Source organism: Halichoerus grypus, chromosome 6 (assembly GCF_964656455.1).
Source record: "Halichoerus grypus chromosome 6, mHalGry1.hap1.1, whole genome shotgun sequence".
In the NCBI taxonomy this organism is placed as follows: domain Eukaryota; kingdom Metazoa; phylum Chordata; class Mammalia; order Carnivora; family Phocidae; genus Halichoerus; species Halichoerus grypus.
In genome coordinates this window covers 5572561-5589326 of record NC_135717.1, presented here as the reverse complement: position 1 = coordinate 5589326, position 16766 = coordinate 5572561, and positions in this window count along the sequence as shown.

Sequence of the window (16766 nt, the reverse complement as noted above, 5' to 3'; positions counted from 1 at the left end):
GGGTTGCCAGCAAGTTCAGAGAGATTTTGATGCACAGCCGCAGACCGAGCTGGTTACTGCACATTATAAATGGAAACTTTATTTTTTCTCTGTGTTTTTAAGAAATCCTGTGGCAAGGTCATTAATCACATTATCCATTATACGAGAAACAAATGGATTTGTCGCTTGTGCACAGAAGCTGAGGTTGACTCTGAAAACAAATTGTATCAAAATAAATGAAATTATTATGATAATATAAAATAGACTGCAGTGATTAATCTCCAGAAACCAAATTTTGACCTGCTTTGCACTTAAAACAATAGCTTCTGTTATGTAAATACTTGTGGGGTTTTCAAGGACAATATAACTAAATTACAAGAAAAGTTCTATTCGTGAAAATCTCTTCATGGAGAAACATCAGAGACAGAAAATCTGGTCTATACAACACCTAAAGCAGAGGACAGTGGAAGTGGTTCAGGTAAGAATATTCGTTGGTAGGAAAGATACGGGGTGGGGATGGAGGGAAGTGGGTAATGGGCTAATGCCACTGTTGGTCCGCATCACCAGGAGGTGTCCGCTTCACAAAGTAAATATGACCTTGAACAGGCTCGTTCCTCCTACACCCTTACTTCAGCTCCTTGAAAACTCCAAAAGTTCCAGTGAGCCCCTATATACACAAATTGCAATGATGAAGGCAGTAAGGTTGCAAAGCATGTTATAAAATATCATTTTAGATGATTCCGTAAGGCACCAAATCCAAACATGTCCAGAATTACCCAGATAAGGGTTTCACTTTTCAACTTTCACTCATAGGTCTGATGGTTTTTGTTTTGTTTTGTTTTTGTTTTTGTTTTTTTACTGAGACCTAGGTGGATCTTAATTGAATGTGAAAATAGAGTAACATAGCCTATATTGTTCCATATATCCATTCTAGACACAGGCTGATACATTTATATTTGCAACTACTTGAAATAGATGCTTGTTCCTTTAATAATTAAATAAAATCAAGTGTATTTCCAGAATTCTAATTTTCTCCTGAACAAAGAAAGCAGTGTATAAGGAGACATAAAAATAACAAAGCATATATCCCAAAATAATTACTCTTAAATTTCTCAAAAGAGATTGCAATATGAGAAATGGTCGGTGAAATTGCCAAAGATGGAGAGACGGAGGCATTTAAGATGTTATTTCCTTTGGAGGCAGTGTAATTAGAGGGCTTAGCTCACAAGGGTATTATAGGCCATTTAGGGTTGGATTTTGTTTTCCTGGTGCAGTGGGAAAGTCTGCTGGCTTAGAAAGAGAGGGACCGAGTCCTAATGCCAGCTCTGTCACTAGCTAAGTGGTTTGGGGCGAGTCATTTCTCTTTCCTGGACCTCAGTTTCCTGTGTATAACATAAGGGGGTTAGACTAGATTCTCCAGAGACCCTTCTGGCTATGCTCAAGAGCTGATAGTTTGAAAAAGAATCACTGTTCAGTGTGATGAACATTCCAGAGCCTTGACCTTTCTGTTTGTGTTATGAACTACCTGTAGCCAATGATGAGTTTGGGAAGGTGGGGTATTTGTGTACACAGCAGGTAAACCTTCACACAAAGATATGCTGTAGCTGTGGTTGAAACCTGGTCTCGACGACATGAAAGCTTGTCCTTGGTTTACTCACAGCACAACCACATTGTCTACCTGAAGGATCCTACATATCTGACTCATGCTATCCATAAGGATGGTTATGTGAGTGGCAGAGACCAGGGCCCACAGATTTTCCTCCACTTGAAAAGTCGTGCAGATCTGCTGCAGTGAATCAGCTCCACCTAATCTCTTAGCGTAACTGATGCTGCAGCATAGTAACCACCCACTCATTCACTATGTCTCCTGGCTCCCAGGTCAGCTGAGAGCCCAGTATGGACTTCAGCCGTGTGCTGGAAATCCTGATGAGCTCATTCCGCCTCCATTTTATTGCCCCATCTGTTTGGTTCCCTTGTTCTTCTCACATGCATTTTTATCTTGGTCTTCTGGGAAATGTGCTAATTTCCACCATGGTGTCAGAGGATCCCATCTTATACTTTCTTACATTTCCTCCTCTCTTTCTCAGTGCCACTTGGGAAGTCAAGAATGGGGGTGTGAGCTCAATAACAGAATCCAAGGACAGCTTTCTGTGAACATGACTCAGTAACTGTCCTCACTGCTGAATTTCAATTGGGAGAGGAACTAAGAGTGTGTGATGTTTTTGGGGTGTTTTTGTTTGTTTTTCTTTTTTCTCTTTTTTGTAGGATTCAGTGCAGATACAACAGAATTTGTAGGCTCTAGTGAATTGTACCAAATATTCTTTTATGCCTAAAATGCTAAGACCTTTTCGAGAGTGAATTTTTCACTAGACTGAACTAACTGCATGGTAGAGTAGAAAATGCTTGAGCTTTGGAGTCTTGTTTCAGCTCTTGTTTCAATCCTAGTTTTATAACTTGCCATTTGACCTTGAGAGGATAGCTTAACCTCTCTGAGCCTCATTTTTCTTATCTCTAACACCAAAGCTAAATTTACTACAAAGTATTATTGTCAGGCTTAGTGAGATAATGTATGTGAACATGTTTGGCATATAGCAGGTGCACAATAGATGATAATTGTCCTTTTCTTCTCCTTTTCTCCACTGAATTCAGAGCTGAATTATATAAGTTCTTTCAGAAACAAAGTTTAAATTTTTCCTTTATTTTCTACAATATCCATTTGGAATTAAATGAAAGCAAGAATTCTTGAGAAAGAACAGGCCAACCTCTTTGGAGGAAAGGCAAGGGTTGAGAACTTCAGGAAAATTTCCTGGTGTCTCAGAGAAAGTTATCCTATCCTAGTGCGTGTGTATGTGTGTGTGCATGTTGCGTGCGTGTTAAAATAAGGCATTGTGCTTAATTATAGGATTCAGCCAAACTATTTCACACCTGTACTAACATATCACTAGACCATGTGCCTGAACCCAACTAAAAGATTTGTAGTCTTTAACATTTCAGTGACTCTGAGTTTGTATAGCTATGGGATCCCAATAGATTTAAGGCCCCCAAATAAAGCAAATGTTCTTTCTTCAGTGCATCTGGGTTCTTCTTGAATAACATATTTCTGGTTTAATTTGGGGAGTATGTGATAGGAGACATTGAGTTTCAGACAGTGTTCCTATACGAGTATATGATCACATGTGGCTGGAAAGCCATGATTTGGGGATTGATTGATAATGCTACCCAACAGATTTCAATGAACAAAAAAGACTTTTGGTGGCACCCTCTGATTTCAAGCAATAGAACAAGTTGCTGGATAAACTAGGAATACTATCTTTGCTCCATTTTTAAAAGTAAAGACTAGTAGACTGGGGGTGGGAGGAGGGTGGAGGAAGGTTTGCGTGGAGAAAATACTTGAAGAATATAGTCTGAATTATTCTATATTAGGAAACACTTGGAAAGTGCCTTGCTTTTACACAAGTTTCACAAGTAGTGAAATTGACCTGTAGCCAATTTGTAGCTCACTATCTCCATATAGTTTAGGCACACCGTTAGCTTGCTTGAATCTTTGAAAGTGAGAGTCAGAAGAGATTTTATAGAATTTTGAAGACTAGGAAATAGCTTAAGAGGGGTTAATAAGTCATATGGCTACCTAACAGCGGGACCGAGCTGGAACTCAGGTTCTCTGGTTCCCAGTCAAGGGCTCTTTCCTCTGTACTGCTCCCTAACTTACTCATTAACCCTTTAAAATGCTTGACCTCTTCAAAAACAACTTTCTTAAAAATCAACAATTTGCCACACCAGATCCAATGATCATTTTTCTGTAATTCTCCTGGAACTCATTATAACATTCAACATTGTTGGCTATGGCTTTTTTTTTTTTAATTAAAACTTTTCCATTGTTGGTTTCTATGATATTGCATTCTTCTGGCTTTCTTCTTGCTTTCAGAGCTCTTTCTCTCCTTACTTTCTTCCTTTCTTTCTCTCTTTCTCTTTCTTTCCTCCCTGGGTCTTTTTCCATTACCCCCTCAATACATGTGCCCAAAATTGAGTTGTCATTATCTCTCTCCTTTCTCCCACTATTCTTTCTACCTTAACAAATTTTATGTTTTTAGCTATGATCTCTAGGTTAATAACTCTATCCCTGATCTCTACAGAGGTCCAGAACATAATAAACCAATTGCATGCTGGACAGACATGTCAAGGAAGTACTACCACGACTTCTAACTCAGTATGTCCTCAACTAAATTCATTGTTCTCTTCTTCATCCCTCTTTCCTTCCTTCCTCCTGTATTCCCTGTTGTGACATATTAATGCTTTCCAAATCATCCAAATTGAAAACTTTGGAGTTACCTGTGTCTCCTCTCCCACCCTCCTAGTCCATTCAAATTCTAGTCAGTTTCTAAGTTCCAGTTGTACTTCTACAACCTGTCAACTCTACATTCACTGCTACAACGTCATGACTCCTGTTCTAAACTATACAACTGCTTCCTAGCTGAATTCCCCAACTCTACCTTCTCCATTTCAGCATATATTCTGTTGCCATGTCAGTTTTCCTGAAGCACAACTGTGAAGCCTTTAGCTTCTCTACTCAGAAAACTTCCATGTTTCCCTATGCAAATTTGTAACTCTTTGGTCTCCATTATGTGTCCCCCCCCCCAGTTTCCTATCCAACCCCATTTTCTATTATCTTTCTTGATCACTTCACACTGATCCAAGGAAGGTATTCGATGCTCTTCACACATGATCCACACTTTACATCCTCCAGATTTGGAGCCCACGTTGTTTCCTACATCTGGAATGATCTTTCTGCCAATTCTAGAACCACATAACCCATTCATCCTTCACAGCTGTGCATACATATTACCTTCTTCACAAAGTTTACTCTGATTTTGCTCAATCTGAAACGACATAGTCAAGGACAGTAGTGTATCTTTGCATTCTTTATTTCTTTTACTACTTTCAGTCTGTATTATAATTATCTTCTCTACTGGACTACAAGCTCATTGAGAGCAACACCTAGGTCTGGTGTACATTCTCCTTTCAAAAAATATCTTGTTGGATGTACACAACAGTGATAGCACTGTGGAAGAGAAACAGAGAAGATTTTGCTCAATGTATGATTTGTTCTGTGATTTTGCAGGAAGAAAGTCACTATGTTAGATTGGCAGGGGACATTTTCATGTAGAAGTTGGGAATTAAATTGGCCCTAAGAGAAGATAGTGGAAGGTGTACTTGATAGGAAATGTTGGGTGGGTATTGAAGGAGCAGGCAAGAGAAGGAAAAGTCGAAGCCATTGGAGAAAAACAAGATATGCAGTTAGTAATGTCTGACTTTTAGTCCTCTATTCCAAATCTGTTCTGTTTCCAAGGATACCTTAAGATAAATTTATCTCATTTCTGGTAGAAGATATCACTCACCTAGCCTCCATAGGGAAAGACAGGGTCATTATTTTGGCCAGGTGACCAGAGTAGCTACTTGCAAGAATGAACAAAGTGTAAGTAGTAACAATGTTCAGTTTTTAATTGAGCAAAGGGAAGTGGGAATTTGTGTCTGAAATGTCTACACATTCCAGACTTTCTGAAATTCTCCCAGATGGATACCCAGATGGAAGTGTTACAGAAATGGTGGAGGAAGGGTTAGCATTTCTTTTCTGCTGGCTCTGTAACACCATTTGGTGGGGGTTAAGGTGAAATTTAAAAGAATGAACCTCTCTCTTAGCACTATCAGACGTCTGAGCCCTAAGACCAATTGATAATAGAGGGCCAGAGCCAAAACAAGTTCTCCAGTGTTGTTTATTCTCACCATGTTAGGTTCAGTGCCTCCTTGAGCTTTGAGCTAAAATTCTTATTGCTTCTTTCATCTCAGCTGAATTATTTATTCCCCCTGGAATCTTGATGTTCATACCTGGAACAGCCTCACCTTAGCTGAATGAAAGGTGCAAAGAGACTGCATGTTTTAGATTGCTAATCAGAGAGGAATTGCACTATTACCAGCCTCCATCAGGGAATATGTTCATCTGTGTTCCAGATATCCCATTGCCATCTCCACTCAGCCTGCGACCACATGAAGTGAATTAAACCCTTCATGTACGTCGCTGCTTTTGTTGCCGAGGTGGCAACTTATTCCAACCAGACTCTTTCTTCTTTTGCTATGTGATTCAGTCTAGCTAATGAACAGCCCATCTGAGTGGAAGGGGGTGGAGAACATTTCCCTTAAATACAAGCAGCCTAAATAAATAAATTCTACTAAGATTTTCTTTCCTCTTCAACAAGAGCCAGTTAAGTGATCTTTATTTCACTGCCCAGCTCAAATGAATCCCAGTTGGAATTCATCACAAAATATTTAAAAACTCTTAAAATGAAGGAAAAATCTTTGGTGGAAAGAGATACTGTGTTACGATTGGTTTTTAAGTCTAGCTTCCTGAAAGCTACATAAGGTAGTAAAAGGGTTATAAGAACAAAGGCATACCCCTGGCCAGACTTATCAAAAAGAAAAGAGAAATGACCCAAATCAACAAAATCATGAATGAAAGAGGAGAAATCACAACCAACACCAAAGAAATACAAACAATTATAAGAACATATTATGAGCAACTCTATGCCAACAAATTAGATAACCTGGAAGTAATGGATGCATTCCTAGAGATGTATCAACTACCAAAACTGAACCAGGAAGAAATAGAACACCTGAACAGACCTATAACCACTAAGGAAATAGAAGCAGTCATCAAAAATCTCCCAAAACACAAAAGCCCAGGGCCAGATGGCTTCCCAGGGGAATTCTACCAAACATTTCAAGAAGAATTAATACCTATCCTTCTGAAACTGTTCCAAAAAATAGAAATGGAAGGAAAACTTCCAAACTCATTTTATGAGGCCAGCATTACCTTGATCCCAAAACCAGACAAAGACCCCATCAAAAAGGAGAATTACAGACCAATATCCCTGATGAACATGGATGCAAAAATTCTCACCAAAATACTAGCCAATAGGATCCAACAGTACATTAAAAGGATTATTCACCACGACCAAGTCGGATTTATCCCTGGGCTGCAAGGTTGGTTCAACATCCGCAAATCAATCAACGTGATACAATACATTAACAAAAGAAAAAACAAGAATCACATGATCCTCTCAATAGATGCAGAAAAAGCATTTGACAAAGTACAGCATCCTTTCTTGATCAAAACTCTTCAGAGTATAGGGATAGAGGGTACATACCTCAATATCATAAAAGCCATCTATGAAAAACCTACAGCGAATATCATTCTCAATGGGGAAAAACAGAGAGCTTTCCCCCTAAGGTCAGGAACGCGGCAGGGATGTCCACTATCACCACTGCTATTCAACATAGTATTGGAAGTCCTAGCCACAGCAATCAGACAACAAAAAGAAATCAAAGGCATCCAAATTGGCAAAGAAGAAGTCAAACTCTCACTCTTTGCAGATGATATGATACTTTATGTGGAAAATCCCAAAGACTCCACCCCAAAACTGCTAGAACTCATACAGGAATTCAGTCAAGTGGCAGGATATAAAATCAATGCACAGAAGTCAGTGGCATTCCTATACACCAACAACAAGTCAGAAGAAAGAGAAATTAAGGAGTCGATCCCATTTACAATTGCACCCAAAACCATAAGATACCTAGGAATAAATCTAACCAAAGAGGCAAAGGATCTGTACTCAGAAAACTATAAAATACTCATGAAAGAAATTGAGGAAGATACAAAGAAATGGAAAAACGTTCCATGCTCATGGATTGGAAGAACAAATATTGTGAAGATGTCAATCCTACCTAGAGCAATCTACACATTCAATGCAATCCCCATCAAAATACCATCCACTTTCTTCAAAGAAATGGAACAAATAATCCTAAAATTTGTATGGAACCAGAAAAGACCCCGCATAGCCAGAGGAATGTTGAAAAAGAAAAGCAAAGCTGGCGGCATCACAATTCCAGACTTCCAGCTCTACTACAAAGCTGTCATCATCAAGACAGTATGGTACTGGCACAAAAACAGACACATAGATCAATGGAACAGAATAGAGAGCCCAGAAATGGACCCTCAACTCTATGGTCAACTAATCTTTGACAAAGCAGGAAAGAATGTCCAATGGAAAAAAGACAGTCTCTTCAACAAATGGTGTTGGGAAAATTGGACAGCCACATGCAGAAGAATGAAACTGGACCATTTCCTTACACCATACACAAAAATAGACTCCAAATGGTTGAAAGACCTCAATGTGAGACAGGAGTCCATCAAAATCGTAAAGGAGAACACAGGCAGCAACCTCTTCGACCTCAGCCGCAGCAACTTCTTCCTAGAAACATCGCCAAAGGCAAGGGAAGCAAGGGCAAAAATGAACTATTGGGACTTCATCAAGATAAAAAGCTTTTGCAAAGCAAAGGAAACAGTCAACAAAACCAAAAGACAACTGACAGAATGGGAGAAGATATTTGCAAATGACATATCAGATAAAGGGCTAGTATCCAAAATCTATAAAGAACTCATCAAACTCAACACCAAAAGAACAAAGAATCCAATCAAGAAATGGGCAGAAGACATGAACAGACATTTTTCCAAAGAAGACATCCAAATGGCCAACAGACACATGAAAAAGTGTTCAATATCGCTCGGCATCAGGGAAATCCAAATCAAAACCTCAATGAGATACCACCTCACACCAGTCAGAATGGCTAAAATTAACAAGTCAGGAAATGACAGATGTTGGCGGGGATGCGGAGAAAGGGGAACCCTCCTACACTGTTGGTGGGAATGCAAGCTGGTGCAGCCACTCTGGAAAACAGTATGGAGGTTCCTCAAAAAGTTGAAAATAGAGCTACCATATGATCCAGCAATTGCACTACTGGGTATTTACCCCAAAGATACAAAAGTAGGGACCCGAAAGGCTACGTGCACCCCGATGTTTATAGCAGCAATGTCCACAATAGCCAAACTGTGGAAAGAGCCACGATGTCCATCAACAGATGAATGGATAAAGAAGATGTGGTATATATATACAATGGAATATTATGCAGCCATCAAAAGGAATAAGATCTTGCCATTTGCAACGACGTGGATGGAACTGGAGGGTATTATGCTGAGCGAAATAAGTCAAACAGAGAAAGACATGTATCATATGACCTCACTGATATGAGGAATTCTTAATATCAGGAAACAAACTGAGGGTTGCTGGAGTGGGGGGTGGGGTGGGAGGGATGGGGTGACTGGGTGATGAACACTGGGGAGGGTATGTGTTCTGGTAAGCGCTGTGAATTGTGCAGGACTGTTGAATCTCAGATCTGTACCTCTGAAACAAATAATGCAATATATGTTAAGAAAGAAAAAAAGAAGAAGAAGAATGTAGCAGGAGGGGAAGAATGAAGGGGGGGAAATCGGAGGGGGAGAAGAACCATGAGAGACGATGGACTCTGAAAAACAAACTGAGGGTTCTAGAGGGGAGGGGGTTGGGAGGATGGGTTAGCCTGGTGATGGGTATTGAGGAGGGCACGTTCTGCATGGAGCACTGGGTGTTATGCACAAACAATGAATCATGGAACACTATATCTAAAACTAATGATGTAATGTATGGGGATTAACATAACAATAAAAAAATTAAAAAAAAAAAAAAAAGAACAAAGGCATAATGCTGTATTGCAGCCTTGAGCCTTTGGATTTGACAGATAAGGTCAATTTAATGCCAAAAGAAAAAAAAAAAAAGAAAAAACCTCTCATGGCATATGAAAGCAAAAAGAATTGGAGTTAATGTGTAGCATTTTAGGTCAAAGCTTAGACTTCCTTCTTTTTACTGTGTTTCATATTTTTCTTTGCTATTTGGGCACTAAAAGGAATTCTCTCAATTTCCAAACCCTATAACAAAATAAATATGCATTGAGTATGCTACTTGAAACTGCAGCTAATGTTTTGATGTTTAATCTTTATTTTTAAACAAATAAGCAGTAGCCTGAGTCCCGGTTTGGAAAGCACCTAAACCAGGAAGTATAAAGAATATATGTGTTTGCTAGGTGGTATGGCGGGGTGGGTAGTGAAGTGGGAAGATGGCTATTTCCTCTGCAATTGAATTCAATGTTAATCCTCAAATTATTACATAAATGTAATTCACAATGCTTCAAGTCTTGCTGAAGATTATATTCACAGAGTAAACTGACCAGGAAATATTATCTCAACTGATAATGATAAGGGATAAATACTTTGTTTTTATTTACTTCTGTGTCTCTAGCTCTGGACTAGTGCCTGGCACATTGTAAATGGTCAGTATTTGTTGTGAAAGATGTATGTTGTAGAGGGGCTCTATGTCTCACAAACATCATTCACATGAATAGGTGGTATACCAATTTAGAGTAAAAGACTCCTAACTTCTTGATCCAGGAGGTTTATTAATAGCTTAATTTGCTTCTGAAAATTACAGGCGAGACAACTATATTGCAGTTTTAACTATACATTGGAAATGTGTGAGTCTAGGATAAACGGCAGAAACAGAAGCCCTCCTGATTTTGACTGCCTCTTGGGGAATTAGAGAATGGAAGAATAGCCTTGTCCAGAGAATGGAAACTATAAAAGGACATCCTTTGAGGAGAAGGAGCAGAAAACAGAGAACAGGCCTGAAAAGGCTTTTCCACTGGGATAAGCCTCAACTATTCTCTCTACATCAGTTACAATTAACACGCCTTATGGAACGTCAGTCATCATCTAAACCACATAGATGCACATGTAACAGACATTGTAAATGGAATCTTGGAAATGCAAAACAAAAGAATGAGAACATTTACCTCCAGCATTGCTTATATCCTGGTTGCCATAATTCTAGAGCTATAATGTTTACTTTAAGCACAGCACTTGGGGAATCTTTGGGTTGACCTGGGTTGAACAGGAGTTATTTCTATGACCTCCCCCCAACCCTGTGGGCCAATATTGGCAACTGGGAGATAGAAGTGACCCCAGTGAAGTTTTGTTGAATCATCCATCAATCATCATTATAAACACATGCCTTCAGGAGGCTATCTTGACAAACCTAAAACAGAAATGCTTTGTTAAAAGCTAACACATTGACCTGTTTCATGTTTAGTATCTGAGCTGACGGATTGGAAAAGAATGATTCTGCAACTCAGTTTCACAACATGCCTTACTGTTGGAAGAAATGAAAGCAACTGGGTAAGTAAGTGGCAGAATGAAGGGGAGAGCCTGGCTAACGATATTGGCTATCTTTTCTAGTTACCTGTGGAAGGACTAGGGAATATGGCTTAAGAATTTCTGGTTGTGAAATAAGAACTTTTTTTGAAAAAGAGAACAAAGTTGGAGGACTTCCATTATGTGATTTCAGGTCTTATTTGAAAGCAATAGTAATCAGGATAATGTGGTTTGGAGTAAAGATAAGCAAATAGATCAATGGAGAGAATAGATAGTCCAGAAAAAGACTCCACATATATAGTCAATTGATTTTTGACAAAGGTGCAAAGTTTAGTGGAGAAGGAAAAGTCTTTTTTTTTTTTTTTTTTTAGGATTTATTTATTAGAGAGAGAGAGAGCTAGAACTCACAGAGAGGGGAGGGACAGAGGGAGAAACTTAAGCTTGATCACGGGGCTTGATCTTATTACCCGAGATCATGACCTGAGTTGAAACCAAGAATCCAATGCTTAACCGACTAAACCACCCAGGCACTCTAGGAAGGTCTTTTACAAAATACTTTATACCTGGGATGCCTGGGTGTCTCAGTTGGTTAAGCATCTGCCTTTGGCTCAAGTCATGATCTCAGGGTCCTGAGATCGAGTCCCGCATTGGGCTCTTTGCTCAGCGGGGAGCCTGCTTCTCCCTCTGCCTGCTGCTCCCCCTGCTCATTCTCTCTCTCTCTGACAAATAAATAAAATCTTTAAAAAAATTTAAAAAATATTTTATATCTATGCCCAAACAAATGAACTTTGACCTATATCTCACATCATATTAAAAAGTAATTCAAAATGGATCATAAATCTAAATGTAAAGCCTAAAGCTGTCAAACTTATAGAAGAAACATAGGAGAGAATCTTAGTGACCTTGGATTAGGAAGAGATTTCTTAGATATGACTCCAATAGCACAATCCATTTTTTAAGAATAATACATTGGATTTCACAAAAATTAGGAACTTGTGCTCTTTAAAAGACACTGTTAAAGGAATTTTTTTAAAGCCATAGAATTGAAGAAAATATTTTCAAATTATAGATCTGACCAAGTCCTTGTATCCAAAATATATAAAAACTCTTAAAACTTAATCATAAGACAACAAACAACCTAATTAATAACTGGCAAAAGATTTAAACAGATGCTTCACCAAAGAGGATATACAGATGGCTAATAAGCACATGAAAAGATAGACAACACAGTTAGTCATTGAGGAAATGTAAATTTAAACCAGAGGATGCCTCTACACATGCACTAAAATGTCTAAAATTAAAAAAGACTAACCATACCAAGTGTTGGCAAGGGTGAACTCTCGGGTACTGCTCTAGGAGTATAAAATGGTACAACCACTGTGGGGAAGCTTGACAGTTTCTTAGAAAGTTGAACTTATGCCTAACTTATGAACCAGCTACTCTACCTCAAGGTATTTACCAAAGAGAAATTAAAGCTGAGTTCGTACAAAGACTTGTACATGAATGTCTGTAGTGGCTTTATGATAGCCAGAACGTAGAAACAATCCAAATGTTCATCAATAAGTGGATGAATAAATAAATTGTGGTAAATACCCAGCAACAAGATGGAATGAACTATCCATATGTGTAACAATATGGATGAATCTCAAAATGATTAGGCTGACTGAAAGGAGCCAGAGAAAGAAGAGTAATACTCATGATCCCATTTATAATAAATTCTACAAAATGCAAAATGAAAACAGGTCAGCAAGGGGAATTGGAGTGGAGAGGGGCTGAGAAGGATTACAGATGGTCAAAAGGAAACTTGGGAATAATGAATGTCTTCATTATCTTGATTGTGGTAATGGTTTCATGGGTGTATACATATGTAAAAACTTACCAGAGGTGCCTGGGTGACTCAGTGGGTTAAGCGTCCGACTCTTGATTTCAGCTCAGGTCATGATCTCAGGGTCCTGAGATCGAGCCCCAAGTCAGGCTCCACCCTGGGCATGGAGCCTGCTTGAGACTCTCTCTCTTCCTCTCCCTTTGCCCCTCCCCCCCCAAACAAAACAAAACAAAAAAACCCTCACCAAATTGTATAGTTCAAATACATGAGGTTTATTTCATGAAAATTATACCTCAGTAAAACTTAATAAAAAATAAATATGCCAATGATCGTGTATACATGTGATGCAACACAAATAAATGTACGAGTGAGATCACGTGCGTGAGATCACGTCCATGAGATCATACTTTTGTACATGTGGGAATATGTACATCTAAATAGTGCAAGCATCTGATAATAAGTATACAGGTTAACAGACATACCTGAAAAATAAGTATACAGGTTAACAGACATACCTGAAAAACCATAAATGTACATTTCAGATAACATATCCCATGATAGAACATTTGTAATGGCCCATCGTGGAAACGTAATGTAATAGAGGAAAACCCAAGAATAAATTTTCATCCAGTGAGTGTGAATTTCCTTCCTTCTTCCTGGACTTAGGGTCCTGGCTCATGACATGAGTAACCAGTTTCCTTCTGTGAATTATCTTGTCTTCTTACTCACTTTGACCTCAATAAGGAAAACACTTTGACCTCAAGCCTTCCATGGCTCTCAGACATGGAAGCTGGCAATCTAATGCCTTGTTCACATAGCCACCATTTGTTCTGGGACATTGCAGGTTAAGCCAAGAGGATTTCTCTCTGAAACAAAATACTTTCAGTAAAGCTGCAAAGAAGAAGCTTAGAGAAGCACATTGGGTAAAGATACAGAATTTTTTTAAAGAAAATTATTCTTTGTTTTCTGCAAGAGGCCAAGGCCAGGACTTGAGTTCGTACAAATCTACAAGGAAGAATAGATGAGGAATTCTCAATTCATTTGGACCTTGACTGATTTTTTTCAAGGTTAAGTAAAACTGATCCATAGAGAACGTTCCTATCATAATATAGAATAAACCAGTTACATAAACTTGTAAAAGTAATACAAGTCTTTTACAACATTCACTTTCCATCTCTCTCTCTCTCTCTCTCACATACACACACACACACACATTCTCTCTTTCTCCCCCCGCGCCCCCCCCAATACAGTAAATTTGTAAAGGAATACCTTTGGGTGACATTTCCTCACCTGTAAAATGAAGAGTTGCATTATCTCTAAGGCCCATGAGAGAGCATCCAGCTTGCAAATGCTATGAGATATACTGCTCAGTTATCACTGTGGTTCTAGCAAAGCCGAAACTAGGCAGTATTTTAAGACACAGACTAAAAAACTTCCCTGGTGTTGTGCTATGTGATGTCAGAAAGCTGAAGAGTTTTAAGAAATCTAGTAAAGCAACCTGTTTTTAAGATCTGAGTGACATTAGAGAGCTGATCCTTCTGATTTTAAAAAGGGATTAAAATCATATCTACATAAGTGAGTTTCAACCCTTGCTATACATTAGAATCGCCTAGGGATTTAATTAGTGCAAGGGAGGAGCAGTGAGGTGTTTTGTTGTTTTCTGCTGTGCTCCCATTCTTCAGTACTCCAGGCAAGTCTAATATGCAGCTAGGGGTGAGAACACTTCTTTTATTCCATGCCAAATATAAGGATAGAAGCAGGTACTTCAGGGACTTAATATTTGGATCTTGGTGACTTTGTTCAGGCCCAGCCTAAATCTAAGAGAACATCTGGGAGTAGGGCTACTTCTTTCCTGAAACCCAGGCCTTCCAACCACTGGATGGGTCACACAGGTCACTGTGTAAATTTGAAAAGGTCAGTTAGTGCAAAGCAAATACATTTTCAACATTAAAAAAAAATTTACAAGTAATACTTGTTTTTTGTAATAACTCAAATAATTCAGGAGTAAATAAATAAAAATATAATAGTGATCCTCCTGTCTCCACTTCCCCACCTCCCTAACACAATTCCCCTGAGGTAACATTAATAGCTGGAAGTATATCCATCCATACCATGTATTAAAATACACGTACAAGCACATACAAATATATGAGCTCATATATCATGGTTTTGTTCTTTTTTTCTTCCTTCCTTTGTTAATACAGAAACTAGGGGTTTTTTGGGTTTTTTTTTCCACCCTCAATGTGCTTTATTCACTTAACCTATATCATGAGACTTCAGTTAAGCCTGGTGGATTAAATACCCTCCTGCAACCTCACTTAAAATGGCAGCCAAGGGACGAAAAAGGACATGAGCTGCAAGGATAAAGAGCACAGCAAAGGAGAAGAGAACAATAAAATCTGGGAACTGAAAAGCAAATGGAGGAGCTGCAAATGTCTTAGGAAACCAGAACAAGGAAAACTGGAGATCGGAGAAAGTCCCCAAACCACTGCTTTCTAATTCAGAATCTCAGGCTGCGGAGGTAGGGGCCCAGGTACTTCTAAAAGAGAATGTGCGGGAGACACCCGAGACAGGATGAGAGCCTGCACAAGAGCTCCTGGATCATTAGATCCCCGTCCCCACTCTGAACAACCGCGTGGCCCCCCTCCCCAACAGAAGCCCAGAGAAGTAGTTCTCAAGTGTGAGCAGGCATCAGAATCCCGTGGAGATTGCTGGGTCCCACTCCCAGAACTTCGGGTGCAGCAGGTCAGGATGGGGCCTGGGAATTTGCATTTCTAACAAATTTCTATGATCTGGACACTATACAATGAGAACCACCGGACTAGAGATTTCCTCTCTGATTCCAGACATGGGCACACAGGGCAAAGTTAAGGGTGCAACCACTCTACAGAAAACAAGAGTTATATGAGTACTTACATACTGACTGGGAGACCCTCAGCCCCTTCTTCTAGTAGGGTCCCAGGATGCTAGCAGCCAGATGCCTAGCCCGCAAAGTGAAAGATGCACGTTTCTTTTCTGAGGGATCTGATTACCCCAGAGGAAAAATATATCCTATATTGGTAGCTGAGGGTTCCCCAGTGAAGGGATCATTCCCCCCCGCCGCCCTCTGCAGAGGTTCTCCCCACTGTACAATAGAATTACCTGGAGAGCATTTAAAAATATGAATGACAGGGATGCCTGGGTGGCTTAGTCATTAAGCGTCTGCCTTCGGCTCAGGTCATGGTCCCGGGATCCTGGGATCGAGCCCCGCATCGGGCTCGTTGCTCAGCGGGGAGTCTGCTTCTCCCTCAGCTGCTCCCCCCGCTTGTGCTCTCTCTCTCTGATAAATAAATAAAATATTGGAAAAAAAAATATGAATGACAAAGTCTCAACCAATTAAATCAGATGCTTCAGAAGTGTGGCTTTGGCATTTGTATTGGTTTTAAAGGCCCCTAGGTGATGAAAACATACAGCGAGGGGTGAGAAACACTCCTAGTGCAGATCACCAGTCAATAAGCTATAGCCACACACACACAGAAACACTTTTGAGTGCCTCACTCCTAAGTATGAGTTGGCAGTCACCAAATGTCTGAGGAAGCTCTACTATGAAAGTCAGAGACCGAAACAACAGAAGGAAAAAACTCAGAGGAAATAAATGATGCAAAGAGCAGAAGAAGACTTCAAAAAAGCTGTAAATTATATCTTCAGAGATAAAAGAAGATATTCCATTCATGAAAAAAAGAACAGGATGTTCCAAAAAAAAAAAAAAAATGATCAGAGAATTAAAAAAAAAAAAGAGCTCTCACAAATTAAAAATATTCTGGTGGAAATACAATTTTCCATAAAGGGTGT